Source organism: Aethalodelphis obliquidens, unplaced genomic scaffold, assembly GCF_003676395.1.
Source record: "Aethalodelphis obliquidens isolate GAN/ISIS:26980383/991018 unplaced genomic scaffold, ASM367639v1 scaffold3, whole genome shotgun sequence".
Lineage (NCBI taxonomy): Eukaryota > Metazoa > Chordata > Mammalia > Artiodactyla > Delphinidae > Aethalodelphis > Aethalodelphis obliquidens.
In genome coordinates, this window is record NW_020837947.1 from 3,431,121 (window position 1) to 3,448,183 (window position 17,063).

At 39.3% G+C, this 17,063-nt stretch overlaps 1 protein-coding gene across 1 annotated transcript in view; it reads left to right on the plus strand.

Annotated features, from left to right (window-relative positions):
- The window catches only part of PDE10A (phosphodiesterase 10A), a 296,868-nt gene that overhangs the window by 83,270 nt on the left and 196,535 nt on the right, over positions 1-17,063 (plus strand). The gene's annotated exons all lie outside the window — the stretch shown is intronic.

Consider the following 17,063-nt stretch of genomic DNA (forward strand, 5'->3'; position numbering starts at 1 on the left):
CACTAAATTTGGAAATGACAAGCGAAAAAAAGCAAAAACAGAAACAAAACAACAACAACAACAAAAGAAAAGGGAGACTGTACTATTGTTTGATTTCAAGACGGACCCACTGGGTTTTAATTCTGCCTTTGCCCTTTACTAATTAGACCTTGGACAAATATTTTATTCTGACTCTCAGTTTTCTGATGTGTGATATGGAGGAGAAAGAGGGAGAAGAGGAAGGGGAAAGAGAACAGAGTGGGGAAGATGGGAGAGAGGGAGGACGAGGTTTAGATGTTGGGAAGTTTGCAGTAGGGAAGAGCACTTAGAACCTGGCGCCTCGAAAGTGCTACGTAAATGTTAACTATTATCATTTGCTAACACTGAAGTGCTTTTGCACTTTTACTTGCTAATACAGGCGGTTCCAGACCGTACAGTTTATTTTTTGAGATCATGATCTGCTCTGCTTCCTCTGGAGCTAGGGACCAGGTTCCAACACTGAGAATGTGGCTGCTGTCTTCAATACCACTGCTCAGCAAGGGAGTGGATGGGACAATGGCAAGTAGAAATGCACAAAGCCCTTCTGTTTTTAAGTTGCATTTTTCTGGATTTAATGTATTTTGGTTGCTGTAAACATCTGACTATTTTCCAAAATTCTGACAAAGTTGATTCTGACAGTTTTTGCTCTATGGAGGGTCAGGCCTTTTGAACTCCCTACTTTGCCATTTTTGTTAAGGTCACTCCATCTATAAAAAACTTACAGCTAATATTATACTTTATGATGAGAAAGTTGTTATTTTATAACTAAGATGAGGTACAAGGCAAGGATGTCCCGTTTTGCTGAAACCATGCACCTCATATTGGGACTTGAACCCACACAGCGGGGACTCGAACCCAGCCAAAACCCATGGTCTTCCAACTGAGATCACATACCTGGTTTGAGGACTTCATGAAGCTCAGGTTCTTGATGTCTAATTGCAGAAAGAATTCAGTGAGAGTCAAGGTGATATGTAAGAAGTGGATTTGTTTAGAGAGAAACACACTCCACAGACAGAGTGTGGGCCATCTCAGAAGGTGAGAGAGGCACCAAGGTATGGGGGTTGTCAGTTTATATAGGGCTGGGTAATTTCACAGGCTAATGAGGGGGAGGAGTATTCCCGCTATTTCTGGAAGGGGCGGGGATTTCCAGGAACTGGACCACCGCCCACTCTTTGATGCTTACTGTCGGCCTTGGAACTGTCATGGAGCCTGTGGCTGTGTCATTTAGCTTGCTGGTGTGTTACAGGGAGCGTATACTGGGGCTCAAGGTTTAGTGGAACGCAACTTGGACCCATTTGGTTCTAATCAGTTTATGTCATGTCCTCAGGCTGTGTCATTCTTTCAAAGGTTGTGCCCTGCCCCCTTGCCTCCTGTTTGATCACCACTCCTTTTCAACCTTGTACTGAAAGACCTAGTTAATGCAATAAGACAAGAAAAGGAAAACAAGGTATCCAGACTGGGAGGGAAAAAAATAAGTCTTTTTTCACAGATGTTGTGATTGTCAGTGTAGAAAATCTGAAAGAATCAACAAAAAAAAAACTCCTGGAACTAATAAGCGATTATAGCAAGGCTTCAGGATATAAAGTTAATATGCAAAAGTTAGTTGCTTTCCTCCGTACCAGCCATGAGCAAGTGGAAATTGAAATTAAAAACACAATACCATTTACATTAGCACCTCCCAAAATGGAATACTTAGATATCAACCTAAGAAGATGTACACAAAATGTATCTGAGGAAAACTGCAAAACAGTGAAATCAAAGGAGAACTAAATAAACAGGATATTCCATGTTCATACATAACAAGACTCAATATTGGCAAGATGTCATTTCTTTCCAACTTTATCTATAGATTCAGTGCAGTCCTAGTCAAACTTTCAGCAAGTTACTTTGTGGATATCGACAAACTGATTTTAAATTTACATGGTGTGGCAAAGGCTCGGAATAGCCAACACAACATTGAAGGAGAAGAACAGAGTTGGAGGATTGTCATCAACTGACACCTTGACTTAACTATAAAAGTACCGTAATCAAGAGAGTGAGGTGCTGGTGAAAAAAATAGACAGATAGATCCGCGGAACAATACAGAGCCCAGAAATAGACTCACATAAATATAATCAACTCATATCTGACGAAGGAGCAAAGGCACTACAGTGGAGCAAAGATAGTCTCTTCAGCAGAGGGTGCGTGAACAGTTGGACATCCACAAGCAGAAAAAGAAATCTATTCACAGACCATAAACCTTTCACCAAAAAGTAACTGAAACTGAATAGTAGACCTACATGTGAAATGCAGAACTATAAAACTCCTAGAAGATAACATAGAAAAAGTCTAGATGACCTTGGGTGTGGGCGATAATTTTCTAGATACAGCCTCAAAGGCACAATCCATTAAAGAAAAATTGAGAAGGTGGGCGTCACTAAAACTAAACATTTTTGTTCTGTGAAAGACAATGTCAGGATAATGAGAAGGCAAGCTACAGACTGGTAGAAAATATTTGCAAAACACACATCTGATGCAGCACTATTAGCCATAATATACAAAAAGCTTTTAAACCTCAACAGTAAGAAAACAAATAACCTGATGGCCAGCAACCTTAACAAGCACCTCACAAGAGAAGATATATATATATGGGTGGCAAATAAACATATGAAAAGATGTTCCAAATCATTTGTCGTCAGGAAAATACAAATGAAAACAACAGTGAGTTACCACTACACCCCTATTAGAATAAGTAAAATCTAGGGCACTGACAATACCAACTGCTGGTGAAGATGTGGAGCAACGGGAACTCTCATTCACTGCTGTTGGGAATGCAAAGTGCTGCAGCTACTTTGGAAGACGGTTTGGTGACATTTTACAAAATGAAACATCTTACCACACAGCCCAGCAGTTGTGTTCTTTTACCCAAATGAGTTGAAAACTTATGTCCACCCCAAAACTTACACGTGTATGTTTATAGCAGGTTTATGTATAATTTTCAATCCTGGAAGCAACCAAGATGTCCTTTGGTAGGTGAATGGATACATAAACTGTGGTAAATCCACATAGTGGAGTATTATCCATTACCGGGAAGAAATGAGCTACCAAGCCATGGTAAGACATGGAGGAACGTTACATGTATCTTACTAAGTAAAAGAAGCCCGTCTGGAAAGGTTAGATACTGTATGATTTTTAACTACATGACATTCTGGAAAAGGCAAAACTATGGAGACAGTAAAAAAAATGAGGGGTTGCCAGGGGTTGAGGTGGGGGAGGGATGAACAGGCTGAGCACGGTGGGGGGGATTGTTAGGGCAGTGGAAGTACTGTGTATGGTACAGTAATGGTGGACACATGTCATTTCACATTTGTCCAAACCCACGGAAAGTACACCGAGTGAAGCCTGATGTCAACTGTGGACTCTGGGTGATTCCGACGTGTCAGCGTAGGTTTATAGACTGTAACAAATGAACCACTCTGGTGGGGATGTTGGTAGTGGGGGAGATCACACGCACGTGGGGGGCAGGTGACATATAGGAAATCCTTGTACCTTCCTCTCAATTTTGCCGTGAAACCTAAAACTGTTCTAAGAAGTTGTCTTTAAAAATTGCGTTGAGTGTTTTGAGCTTATTCTCTTAGACTTGAATATATTGCAATAAGCGTCACTGTAATTATTTTCCCCTAAGCACTCCTATTAGCTAAGGGATGTGAAAATGTACTATTTTTAAAGACACCCTTGACCCTGTTAAAAATATTTCCTCTGCAATTTTTTGGACTAAAAATTTGTAAGAACCTAGCAGCGTGTTATAGTGTCAGAGACAGGAAACGTCTTTTATCACCAATAACAGTTTGGAATTCAGCATGCCATTTGAAAGCCACTGAAAGATTTTAAAAGGGCCAGGGGGATTTTTTTTTCTTTTTAATGAAAAAAAGCAGAGACTTAGAATTCTTTGGGAGAGATGGGATTGGGTTGGCCAAAACGTTCTTTAGGTTTTTTCCGTAAGACGGCTCTAGCAGCACTTAGCTGTCTTTAACTTCATTTGAAACAGTTTTGTTAGATTGTATGTGACAGCTGTCACATCAGTATGTATTTAAAAAAGACTTACCAAAATTGGTGAATTTTTGTGTAGCCATTTTAAAATTGAAGGTGGAAGAAAAAAAGCAACATTTTCGGCATATTATTCTTTATCATTCCAAGAACGGTAAAAATGCAACCAAAACGAGCTTTGTGCAGCATTTGGAGAAGGTGCTGTGACTGATCAAACGTGTCAAAAGTGGTTTGTGAAGTTTCGTGCTGGAGATTTCTCACTGGACGATGCTCCACAGTCGGGGAGACCAGTTGAAGTTGACAGTGATCAAATAGAGACATTAATTGAGAGCAATCAACTAACGTTGATTGTGGTATAACTACCACACGGGAGATAGCCGACATACTCAAAATACCCAAATCAAGCGTTGGAAATCATGCACCAGCTTGGTTATGATGCTTTGATGTCTGGGTTCCACCTAAATTAAGTGAAAAAAACCTTGACCGTATTTCCACATGCGATTCTCTACTTAAACGTAATGAAAACATTCCGTTCTTAAAACACCTTGTGACGGGCGATGAAAAGTGGATACTGTACAATAATGTGGAACAGAAGAGGTCATGGGGCAAGTGAAATGAAGCACCACCAACCACACCAAAGGCCGGTCTTCATCCTAAGAAGGTGATGTTGTGTATATGGTGGGATTGGAAGGGAGTCCTCTATAATGAGCTCCTTCCGGAAAACCAAACAAACAGTTCATTCCAACCAGTAGTACTGTTCCCAACTGAAAGCAGCACTTGACGAAAAGCGTCCAGAATTAGTCAACAGAAAATGCATAATCTTCCATCAGGATAAAGCAAGACCCCATGTTTCTTTGATGACTAGGCAAAAACTGTTACAGCCTGGCTGGGAAGTTCTGATTCACCCGCCATATTCACCAGACATTGGACCTTCAAATTTCCATTTATTTAGGTCTGTACAAACTTCTCTTAATGGAAAAAGTTTCAGTTCCCTGGAAGACTGTAAAAGGCACCTGGAACAGTTCTTTGCTAAAAAAGATAAAAAATTTCGGGAAGATGGAATTATGAAGTTGCCTGAAAAATGGCAGGAGGTAGTGGAACAAAGGGGTGAAGATGTTGTTCAAGAAAGTTCTTGGTGAACATGAAAAATGTGTCTTTTATTTTTACTTAAAAACTGAAGGCACTTTTTGGCCAACCCAGCATTACAGTGAGATGTGGGACATTCAGCTTTTACTGTTCTAGTGCACCTGTTTGGTCACGTAGCTTGGCCTTCCCCTCATTGGTGATCTCCCAAATTCCTTCCAGTTCTAAGACTTCAGTTTTATATTCCATGTTGATTCTTAGCAGTAATACTTTTATGTCTTATTGAGAAGTGGAATTATGCTAATAAAATATTCTCAGAATTTTTTAATATATTTTCCTTTTTAAAACTTGGAAATATCACATGGTTGGTTCTCCTGGGAACCAGCCCTCACCCTTGGGTGGGACCCAAAGGCCACCTTCCCTGAAGCCTTCTCAGGAACTGAGGACAAGAGACTGAATATTATTACATTGCTCTTATCACTCAGGAAATTCCAAGGCTTTTGGGAGCTATGAGCCAGGAACTGTGGATGAAGACCAAGTATATATTTTTTCTATAAATTGAAGTATAACACTAAGTTTTTGGACTAGGCAAGGAGAAAAATCTATCTATAGTAGGTCTGTCTAGCCCACATGGGTGTGGAATATGCCAGGGCAGGTGGCCACCGGTGATGTTTTCTACGATTACGTCTGAATGAGTTTGAGGAAAGATTTTTGAAATAAATTTATTTGAGTGATCTCTGTTTTTCAGGAAGATGTTCCTAGTCCAATCATTTTATTGTTGTTTGGTCAGGAGTGTCGAGGGGTCTTGTCTGTCCTCGTTCGCCCTCTTGCGTTTATGTGCGCTTGAGGATGAGAAGCAGGCCTGCAGAGCCTTGGCGGCCTTGCTTCACTCAGCTGCCAGCTCTTTGTGTGGTCAGAGGCACAAACACCAGCCCTGTGCTTCTTGCTTCTCTCCACAGCCCTGCTTTGGAGAACAATCTTGGACTTCTCAGGAAACCTTTGCTCAAAAATCCACTATTTAACAGTCTTTGCTGTAAATACTTGTTCTGAAGTATAGGGGTTTGAGTTGAGGAGTTTTTGTTCTGGGATTTGGGGGGAGAAAAATTTCAGACCGAGGGTTTTGTGGTTAAGAGATTTTTAAATTTCTTCTGCAGAATCTCAAAGAATAGTCCCTTCCCTTTGAATGCTGTGTGTTTCTGGAGAGAAGGCTGGCCTGTGTGGTTGAGGGGGAGGGAGAAGAGTGGGGGGAAGAGGACGGGAAGGTATAGATGTGTATATTCCTTCATCTGTCTCATCATCACAACTACCGTTTCTTTGAGCCAACTTTTATGTCTTTTCCATACGTCAGTTTTAACTCTCATCAGAGCCATGAGATGGGTGTATAATTATTACTCATAGATCAGAAAACAGGTCAGAAAGCCTCCCTAACTGGCTAAGTCATTCTGCCTATTAGTGGCAGAACCAAGAGTTTGAAATGATTTTTGTCTGATAAACATGCACATATATACCTTTTAAAGATATTTATGTATTTATGTATATATTTATATGTACACAGATATAAAATTAGTATATTAGATATAAAATTAGTATACACTACTGGCATACTCATTTGAACTTTTTGGAATAAGAAAAGCACCTTCTGGCAAGCCCCCTTTTATTCTCCCCCATCCCCCGAAGTAAGGCATATTACTTTTTGTAAAAAACAGTATCACATTTTAACTGATGTATTTTGAATTATTGGCAACGGCTGCACCTTTAGTATTCTATTTCCTGTGATAACAGACTTGCACTGATTTGTAAATAATAGCATTCATCTGCAAGGTGGTTTGCAAATGTAGAGTATCTCCTCGATCTTGGGTTAGATTGAAGATAAACTGGCCCAACTGGGGAAGAGACCTTGGTCTGTTGTACAGTGGTACAGCTGAGAAATGAGAACTACATCATAATGGTATAATTTACTCAAAACATAGAGGACAGTAGTTTCATTATTTTATTATTATGTCTTTAATGTGGTCTGAATTGTGGTTTCTTACGAGGTTTCTACCCAAGTGTCAGAGGAAAGGTGAAAGCATACCTGCTTGGGCTCTGTGTCTGTAGTTTGGTTACTTCCTTACTTCCCCAACTCCCAACCCCAAATAGATGTTGGCACTCGGAATTCCTCATCTTTACCTTTTGTATCCCCACCCAGAACACCTTCTTCTGCCCCGCCGGAGACTCTTGTATCCTATTTTGAGAATGACAGACTTCTCCAGTTTCTAAATGTGAAACAAAACCAATTTGCCTGTTGAAGTTTGGGTTGGATTCTTTAGGCTTAAGGCTGCTTCTTATTATTAGTTAAAAGAAATGACGGATAATCAGCTTGTAAGGTGTTTTAGCTGAAACAGGGGAAAATCCATTCATTCAGCAAACATTTGAGCACCTCTCTTTTTACACACCACATACCGTTCCAGGTGTTGTATATAGAAGTGAGTCAAACCCACACAATGTCTGTTCTCCTGAAGCGGATGTTACAGTCGGGGTTGACGGAGAACAGATAATCCTGTAAATAATTCAGACAGTTTCCAGCAGCGTCAAGGGCTAGAAAGGATGTAAAAGCAGCTAGAGTATCGAGAATGACTGTGGAGTGTGGTGGGACCTGCCTCAGCGGGTAGGCAGGTCAGGCTGCTCCGAGAAGCACACTTGAGCGGAGACCTGAGAATTGGAAAGGAAGTTGTTAAATCTAGAGAAAGGGAGTGGAAGGAAAAGAGAGCAGAAAGCTCACAGGCCCTCAGGTGTGAACCGCCTGCCTGGACTTGGGTACCTGAAGAGCAGGGGGAGGGGTAGGTAAGCTGACCAATTTAACAGAGCTCGTATGAATACACTAGAATGAATAAATATGTAATAAGAAAATACGTTCTTATGCACTTTTTAGCCTCTTCAGATCTTAAAGGAAATGTTTGATGAATGTAGTGATCATAAATAAACTTTATAATTTCAAAACCGTCTGGATGATAAGAATTCGTACATGAATATATTATTGGTTCTTTGGTACAGAGATCCTGTTTAATTTCCTCCCAAGAGAGTTCTGCATACAGTTAAGTGCTGAACCTTTCCTATAGAAAGTATAGTTTTTTAGTTTCCTAGGCAACACACAAGGATCTACAGTATTATAGTGTAGTGATTGAGAAGTGAACACTGTGGGATCAGGATAAACCACCTAGTAGCTATGTGACTTAACCTCTCTCTGCCTCAGTTTTCCTATCTGTAGAATGGGAATAAGTAGAAGCAGTTATGCCTGTAATGATTGCATAAAGTGCAGAGTACCATGCCTTCACATTGGAACAGTCAACAAAAGTTTTCATTGTAATTTTAGGATGGGGTATAGTTGACACTAAAATAATTTACACAGAGGCTGTAAGTTGGCTGGCTTATTACTCTCTCCGACTCTTAGATATTTATCCTGCTCCTTATCTGTCTCCCTTTTAATTTGTTCCTTCCCTGCCCCTCCTCTTTGCTATTTGTTAAGACTTCATTAGGGATTCAATAAACTTGGTTCAGTGCTGTTCAGCTTGGGGTCCTAATAATCCGCATTTACACTGCAACTCGGTGCAGTTTTTTCTAGTCAGCAGTACGTTCTGAATTAGAGCTGGGGTGGCAGGGGTGGCGCGTTTTCTCTCATTCATTTTCTCTTTGCTGTGGTTATTGGGCATCCCCTCTCATCTGGAGGTGGGCGCCCACTCCGGGGGTGAGTTGATGCTTCCGGGGAATGTGAGGGTTTTGCCGAGGGGGAGCAAATCCTGGCAGTGGTCAGAGCAGCTGTTTACCGCGCAGGAGATGAAAGTGGACATCCGTACTCATTTCTCCTTGTTCATGCTGACATGGATACTTTTGGGTGCCCCTTGTTCCCTAACATACTTGGGAAATAAAAGCACATTGCTTATGTTTGTTTATCTACAGTGCCACAGGAAATTAGCGTCTAGATCTCATTACTAAATACACATATATCATATTAGTAGACTTCCCTTTTATTTTGTTTTGGGATGTTTAATTTCCGTGCACCATGCTTTTAAGTACTGAAATGATCCTGACTGGAGTATTTTATACACTTGTCTTTATAAAGTCCAGATTATATGAGGAGAGACACCGTATTTTGATGAATTAAAAGTAAAGTCCTGGATTTCTGAAATGTACCTTAACATGCATTTCAAATTTACTTTTTTCCCTAGTGTGTGGTTTACAGATGCAGAGAGATGGAGATAACATCAAACCATTATCATACAATGAAAGAAAATAGACGTCTTTCAAAGAACTTTCAGCTAATACAATGTTCAAATGTTTAAAAAAATTAAAAAGACAAATCAGTCTTCCGTGAGGATGTGCTTTAATTGACTTTTCCTGGTTTGGTGATTGCATTGCACAGAAAATGGTTTCCTTGGTTAAAAAAGTCAATCTAAAAATCTCAGCTCAGTGGAGGAACCAAATATGGTGTATGAGCTTTAGGACATTATTGAAGCAAAAGGATTAGATTCTACTTTAGATGATGGGACCACAGAACTCCTTGAGAATCTGAGGAAAGCATGTTGAGCCTTCCCCAGGAAAATGTACATATGTTCAGGAATGCAGAATGCCCCAGTTAACCTCAGGGAGGTATCTGGATATATGAATATGTGAATTTGGGGGACTACAATTCAACATATAACGTTCCCTAAGTGATTTTTTTTTTTTTCCTAAGTGATATTTAATTGCCATAATTTCAAGGGCCTTCTGTTTCAGATGGTTACTAGAAGTCCTAAAGTCCAGATGCCAAGATACTTAAATCAGTGTTATATCAACATCTTCAGCTACACTTAGCACATCTCCATCAGTTATCCAGGCTGTATTTTTCAGAATCTCAGTGTTCTCCATCTTCTTAATTTTTTTCCCTCCCTTCCTTTCTTTCTTTTGCTTACATTCTTCTTAAACTTCCACATGTGGGAAAGCTTCTAGTATCAATTCAGGAGACACTTATTGAAACCAGGATTTCTCAACCTCAACACTATTGATACTTTGTGCGGGGGGGGGGTTCTTTTTTATGGGGCTGTCCTGGGCACTGCAGGCTGTTTAACAACATCCCTGGCTTCTACCCACTAGATGCCAGTACAACTCCTCTTTCTTCCCCCTCCCCCCCAACTGTGACAGACGTCTCCAGACACATTGCTAGATGTCCTCCTGGGGACAAGGTTGCCTCCTGCTGAGAACCGCTGATTTACACTTTACTATGTGCCAGGCCAAGCACCGGGGAATCCGAAGATTTGACTCTGACAACTCCCGTCCTCAGGTGACTCAGGTCACCGACACTGGTTACACACGTAGGCCGTGCAGGGCCGCAGAGAACAGCGTATCAAGGAAACTCATAGTCAGATTGTGCCAGGGGTGAGGAGGGAGTAGAACAATCTGGGAATCTAGAAGCTAAATTAAAAAATCAGCAGCTTTTTCACACGTATCTTGAAGAAATCTTAGCTGTTGTTTCTAATCGTTAGGAATTATCTCTGATATTCTCTAGACTTTTTTCATCTTTTGTCTTAAATTGTACTTTAAAAAATATTTATCTGAAAGCTGTGTTGAAGAAGAGCTAATACCAGTGCCTGTGCTTTCATGTAAGATAGTTGGAGAATTGAGACCTTTCATTGATTTAAGAAGATCAAGTTCATTCCTTTTCTTCATGGATATAAATTTAATAACTGACTATATTCTGTTTCTTTGTGATAGTACACCCTACATTTGAATGTAAATGTACATTTTGTTTCTAGCTTTTGAAATATTTTAAACATTATAATTGTTTTGATTATTAAAATCATAAACAGCTATAGTGAGTTTAGTGAAATAATGATGGCCATGCTGACTTAGTCATTTCTACGGCCAAGGAACAGCTTTGAGAGAGCACAGTTGCTTTTCCTGACAGTCCAAAGAGGGAGGTCATGTCACCGTTGTTTTGTTGTATTTTTTAGTGCAATTACATTAGGAAATCAATTTTAATTTTGGAAATCATTTTATCTGATATTATTCAATTGCATTATAATATTTAAATCATTTAAATTTCCAATGGAATTTTGAGACAATACACAGTGGCACTAAAAAGTAACAAAAATGACTTCATACATGACTCATGAAAACTAATTTTAATACTTCATACAATTTCGTATGTTGAGGGAGGGATTTTCTGGGTTTAAATATAGAATTGAAGTTAATATGGTTAATCTTTTATGAGTTCATGTTGGTGATTATTGGCCTAATTTCTTTTATCAGTGGTCAACATAATGTTTTAGGGGAATCAAGACCTTACTATTCGAAGGTATTAAAAGCTCTTTCAGCATTGCAAGTCAGAGGCATTTTGACCTTAATTGCCCTAAATGGTCCTACCGATTTTTGCTTGCTCTGTTCTTGAAAACAGGGAAGTTATCAAAATATTTATATAAGCAACCTACAGAACATAGGGGCATGGTGTCATATGTGTTTGTAGATGGGCTCAAAATTTCGTTATTTGGATAAAGTCTGGTTGAGCAACGAAGCCAGGATTTGGAGACAGAGGATAAAGAAATAATCTTTTCAAAACTGTAGTCTTGGGTGAACTCCTTTGTTGTATGATGCCTCTTAGATTTTTAAAAAATGGTCCTTCTGGAAGACAAAAACTGAGAGCTTTTATTTCTTACAGAGTTTTTGGCTTTGTTTTTCTTTTAACTTCCTGGAAGAAAAATTGCTCACGGTTTCTCCCTCCATGAAGGATATGAATCTTTTTTCTATTTTAAGAGATATCATAAAGACCGTATCGTGCAGTAGAGTAAGGTGTATTTTTAGTATTTCTTTCCTCCAAATGCATTTCTCTAACTTGTCAAAGAGCAACTTGTCAGCTTTTTAGATTTCATTTTTATCCCCAGAAATATTCGTTGTTTGGAGGTCAAATTTATTTCTCAAATAAAAATGCACTGGCTTAAAAAAAAATGTTTCGTTTATCTCTCTGACAGGATTTGGTAAATAATGGTTATAATTTGGTAACTATTAAAAAATAATGCTAACATTCTGTGACTCCATAGTTCTTTAGATTATGCAAAAATATGTCATTTTCTTACGAATAAAATACATAAGTTAAATGAAATTTGATGATCTGCAGCAATTGCAGTTATTTCAATTTATAGTTAAAGATATGTGTTATAATTCTTCTTCTCAGAGATTTACTTCTAAAACACCTGAAACACATTAATTTAGTATGCCTGAAAAAAGCACAGTGCCACTCTTTTACAGCAATAAATGGTATGCTTTTGTTATCATTTTCTTTTTCAGATGTTTTCTTTCAGACTCTTCTGCCCAAATACCAGACTCTTATGGGATTTTAAACAAGTCTTTATTTGAACTGTACACTTATTGATATAAAAATCAGCTTACTGGGTTTTTTTAATGAGGAGTTGTCAAAAGACATACACATTCATTCTTTCAACAGATAATTTGTTGGGTATTTATTATATGCCTGGCACCATTCTAGGCTAGGAATAAAGTAGTGAAGAAAAGAAAACTGGTCTATAAACTATATATACCAAAGGGAAAATAAAGTAGAGAAGAGACTCTTTATGTGTTTGTTTTGAATGGCAGAATTGGCAGTTTCAGAAAAGATACCAGGGAACCCTCACTGAGAAAATGACAACTTGAGTGGGTTAAAGCCTGGAGGAGGTGAGGGACCGGTCCTTGGGAAAACTGCGTTAAGAGCGTCCCACAGGTCAGAGACCTTCAAGACGGTGGAGGAGTAAGACATGGAGATCACCTTCCTTCCCACAGATACATCAGAAATACATCTACATGTGGAAAAACTCCTACAGAACACCTATTGAACGCTGGCAGAAGACCTCAGACTTCCCAAAAGGCAAGAAACTCCCCACGTACCTGGCCGTGTGGCTGACAAGGTCTTGGTGCTCCGGCCAGGTGTCAGGCCTGTGCCTCTGAGGTGGGACAGCTGAGTTCAGGACATTGGTCCAACAGAGACCTCCCGGCCCCATGTAATATCAAATGGCAAAAGCTCTCCCAGAGATCTCCATGTAAACGCTAAGACCCAGCTCCAGCCAACGACCAGCAAGCTACAGTGCTGTACACCCTATGCCAAACAACTAGCAAGACAGGAACACAACCCCACCTGTTAGCAGAGAGGCTGCCTAAAATCATAATAAGGCCGCAGACACCCCAAAACACACCCCTGGACACGGTCCTGCCCACCAGACAAGATCCAGCCTCATCCACCAAAACACAGGCACCAGTCCCCTCCACCAGGAAGCCTACATGACACATTGAACCAACCTTAGCCACTGTGGGCAGACACCAAAAACAACGGGAAGTACGAAGCTGTGGCCTGCGAAAAGGAGACCCCCAAACACAGTAAGGTAAGCCAAATAAGAAGACAGAGAAACACTGCAGATGAGGGAGCAAAGTGAAAACCCATCAGACCAAACAAATGAAGAGGAAATAGGCAGTCTCCTTGAAAAAGAATTCAGAGTACTGATAGTAAAGATGGAAATAGAAAGGAGAAAATAAAGAAACGTTTAACAAGGACCTAGAAGAACTAAAGAACAAACAAACAATGATGAACAACACAATAAATGAAATTTAAAATTCTCTGGAAGGAATCAGTAGCAGAATAACTGAGGCAGAAGAATGGATAAGTGAACTGGAAGATAAAATAGTGGAAATAGGTACCGCAGAGCAGAATAAAGAAAAAAGAATGAAAAGAATTGAGGACAGTCTCAGACACTCTGGGACAGCATTAACGGCACCAACATTCAAGTTATAGGGGTCCCAGAAGAAGAAGAGAAAAAGAAAGGGACTGAGAAAATATGTGAAGAGATTATAGTTGAACACTTCCCTAATATGGGAAAGGAAATAGTCAGTCAAGTCCAGGAAGCACAGAGAGTCCCATACAGGATAAATCCAAAGAGAAACACACCAAGACACATATTAATCAAACTATCAAAAATTAAATACAAAGAAAAAACATTAAAAGAAGCAAGGGAAAAACAACAAATAACATACAAGGGAATCCCCATAGGGTTAACAGCTGATCTTCTAGGAGAAACTCTGCAAATCAGAAGGGATTAGCAGGACATATTTAAAGTGATGAAAGGGAAAAACCTACAACCAAGATTACTCTACCCAGCAAGAATCCCATTCAGATTTGATGGAGAAATTAAAATCTTTACAGACAAGCAAAAGCTAAGAGAATTCAGCAACACCAGACCAGCTCTACAACAAATGCTAGAGGAACTTCTCTAGGCAGGAAACACAAGAGAAGGAAAAGACCTACAATAACAAACCCAAAACAATTAAGAAAATGGTAATAGGAACACACATATCGATAACTACCTTAAATGTAAATGGATTAAATGCTCCAACCAAAAGACATAGACTGGCTGAATGGATACGAAAACCAGACCCCTATATATGCTGTCTGCAAGAGACCCGCTTCAGACCTAGGGACACATACAGAATGAAAGTGAGTGGATGCAAAAAGATATTCTATGCAAACGGAAATCAAAAGAAAGCTGGAGTAGCAATTCTCATATCAGACTAAAAGGTGGTTCATTGAGAAGATAATCAAAATTGGTAAACCATTAGCCAGACTCATCAAGAGAAAAAGGGAGAAGACTCAAATCAAAAGAATTGGAAATGAAAAAGAAGTAAAAACTGACCCTGCAGAAATACAAAGGATCATGAGAGACGACTACAAGCAACTATATGCCAATAAAATGGACAACCTGGAAGAAATGGACAAATCCTTAGAAAAGCACAACCTTCCAAGGCTGAACTAGGAAGAAACAGAAAATATAAACAGACCAATCACAGGCACTGAAATTGAGACTGTGATTAAAAATCTCCCAGCAAACAAAACCCCAGGACCAGATGGCTTCACCGGCAAATTCTATCAAACATTTAGAGAAGAGCTAACACCCATCCTTCTCAAACTCTTCCAAAATATAGTAGAGGGAGGAACACTCCCAAACTCATTCTATAAGGCCACCCTCGCCCTGATACCAAAACCAGACAAAGATGTCACAAAGAAAGAAAACTACAGGCCAATATCACTGATGAACGTAGATGCAAAAATCCTGAACAAAATACTAGCAAACAGTATCCAACAGCACATGAAAAGGGTCATACACCATGATCAAGTGGGGTTTATCCCAGGAATGCAAGGATTCTTCAATATACACAAATCAATCAATGTGATAAACCATATTAACAAACTGAAGGAGAAAAACCATATGATCATTTCAATAGATGAAGGAAAAGCTTTTGACAAAATTCAACACCCATTTATGATAAAAACCCTGCAGAAAGTAGGCATAGAGGGAACTTTCCTCAACATAATAAAGGCCAAATATGACAAACCTACATCCAACATCATTCTCAATGGTGAAAAACTGAAACCATTTCCTCTAAGATCAGGAACAAGACAAGGTTGTCCACTCTCACCACTGTTATTCAACATAGTTTTGGAAGTTTTAGCCACAGCAATCAGAGAAGAAAAGGAAATAAAAGGAATCCAAATCGGGAAAGAAGAAGTAAAGCTGTCACTGTTTGCAGATGACATGATACTGTACATAGAGAATTCTAAAGATGCTACTGGAAGACTACTAGAGCTAATCAATGAATATGGTAAAGTAGCAGGATACAAAATTAATGCACTGAAATCTCTTGCATTTCTATACACTAATGATGAAAAATCTGAAAGAGAAATTAAGGAAACAATCCCATTTACCACTGCAACAAGAAGAATAAAATACCTAGGAATAAAGCTACCTAAGGAGACAAAAGACCTGTATGCAGAAAACTATAAGACACTGATGAAAGAAATTAAGGATGATACCAACAGATGGAGAGATATACCATGTTCTTGGATTGGAAGAATCAACATTGTGAAAATGACTCTCCTACCCAAAGCAATCTACAGATTCAATGCAATCCCTATCAAACTACCAATGGAATTTTTCACAGAATTAGAATAAAAAATTCCACAATCTGTATGGAAACACAAAAGTCCCCGAATAGCCAAAGCAATCCTGAGAAAGCAAAATGGAGCTGGAGGAATCAGGCTCCCTGACTTCAGACTATACTACAAAGCTACAGTAATCAAGACAGTATGATACTGGTACAAAAACAGAAATATAGATCAATGGAACAGGATAGAAAGCCCAGAGATTAACCCACGCACATATGGTCACCTTATCTTTGATAAAGGAGGCAAGAATATACAATGGAGAAAAGACAGCCTCTTCAATGAGTGGTGCTGGGAAAACTGGTCAGCTACATGTAAAAGAAGGAAATTAGGACACTCCGTAACACCATACACAAAAATAAACTCAAAATGGATTAAAGACCTAAATGTAAGGCCAGACACTATAAAACTCTTAGAGGAAAATGTAGGAAGAACACTCTGTGACATCCATCACAGCAAGATCCTTTTTGACCCACCTCCTACAGAAATGGAAATAAAAACAAAATAAACAAATGGGACCTAATGAAACTTCAAAGCTTTTGCACAGCAAAGGAAACCATAAACAAGACGAAAAGACAACCCTCAGAATGGGAGAAAATAGTTGCAAACGAAGCAACTGATGAAGGATTAATCTCCAAAATTTACAAGCAGCTCAATGTCAAAAAAACAAACAACCCAATCCAAAAATGGGCAGAAGACCTAAATAGACATTTCTCCAAAGAAGATATACATATTGCCAACAAACACATGAAAGCATGCTCAACATCACTAATCATTAGAGAACTGCAAATCAAAACTACAATAAGGTATCACCTCACACAGGTCAGAATGGCCATCATCAAAAAATCTGCAAACAATAAATGCTGGAGAGGGTGTGGAGAAAAGGGAACCCTCTTTCACTGTTGGTGGGAATGTACATCGATACAGCCACTATGGAGAACAGTAT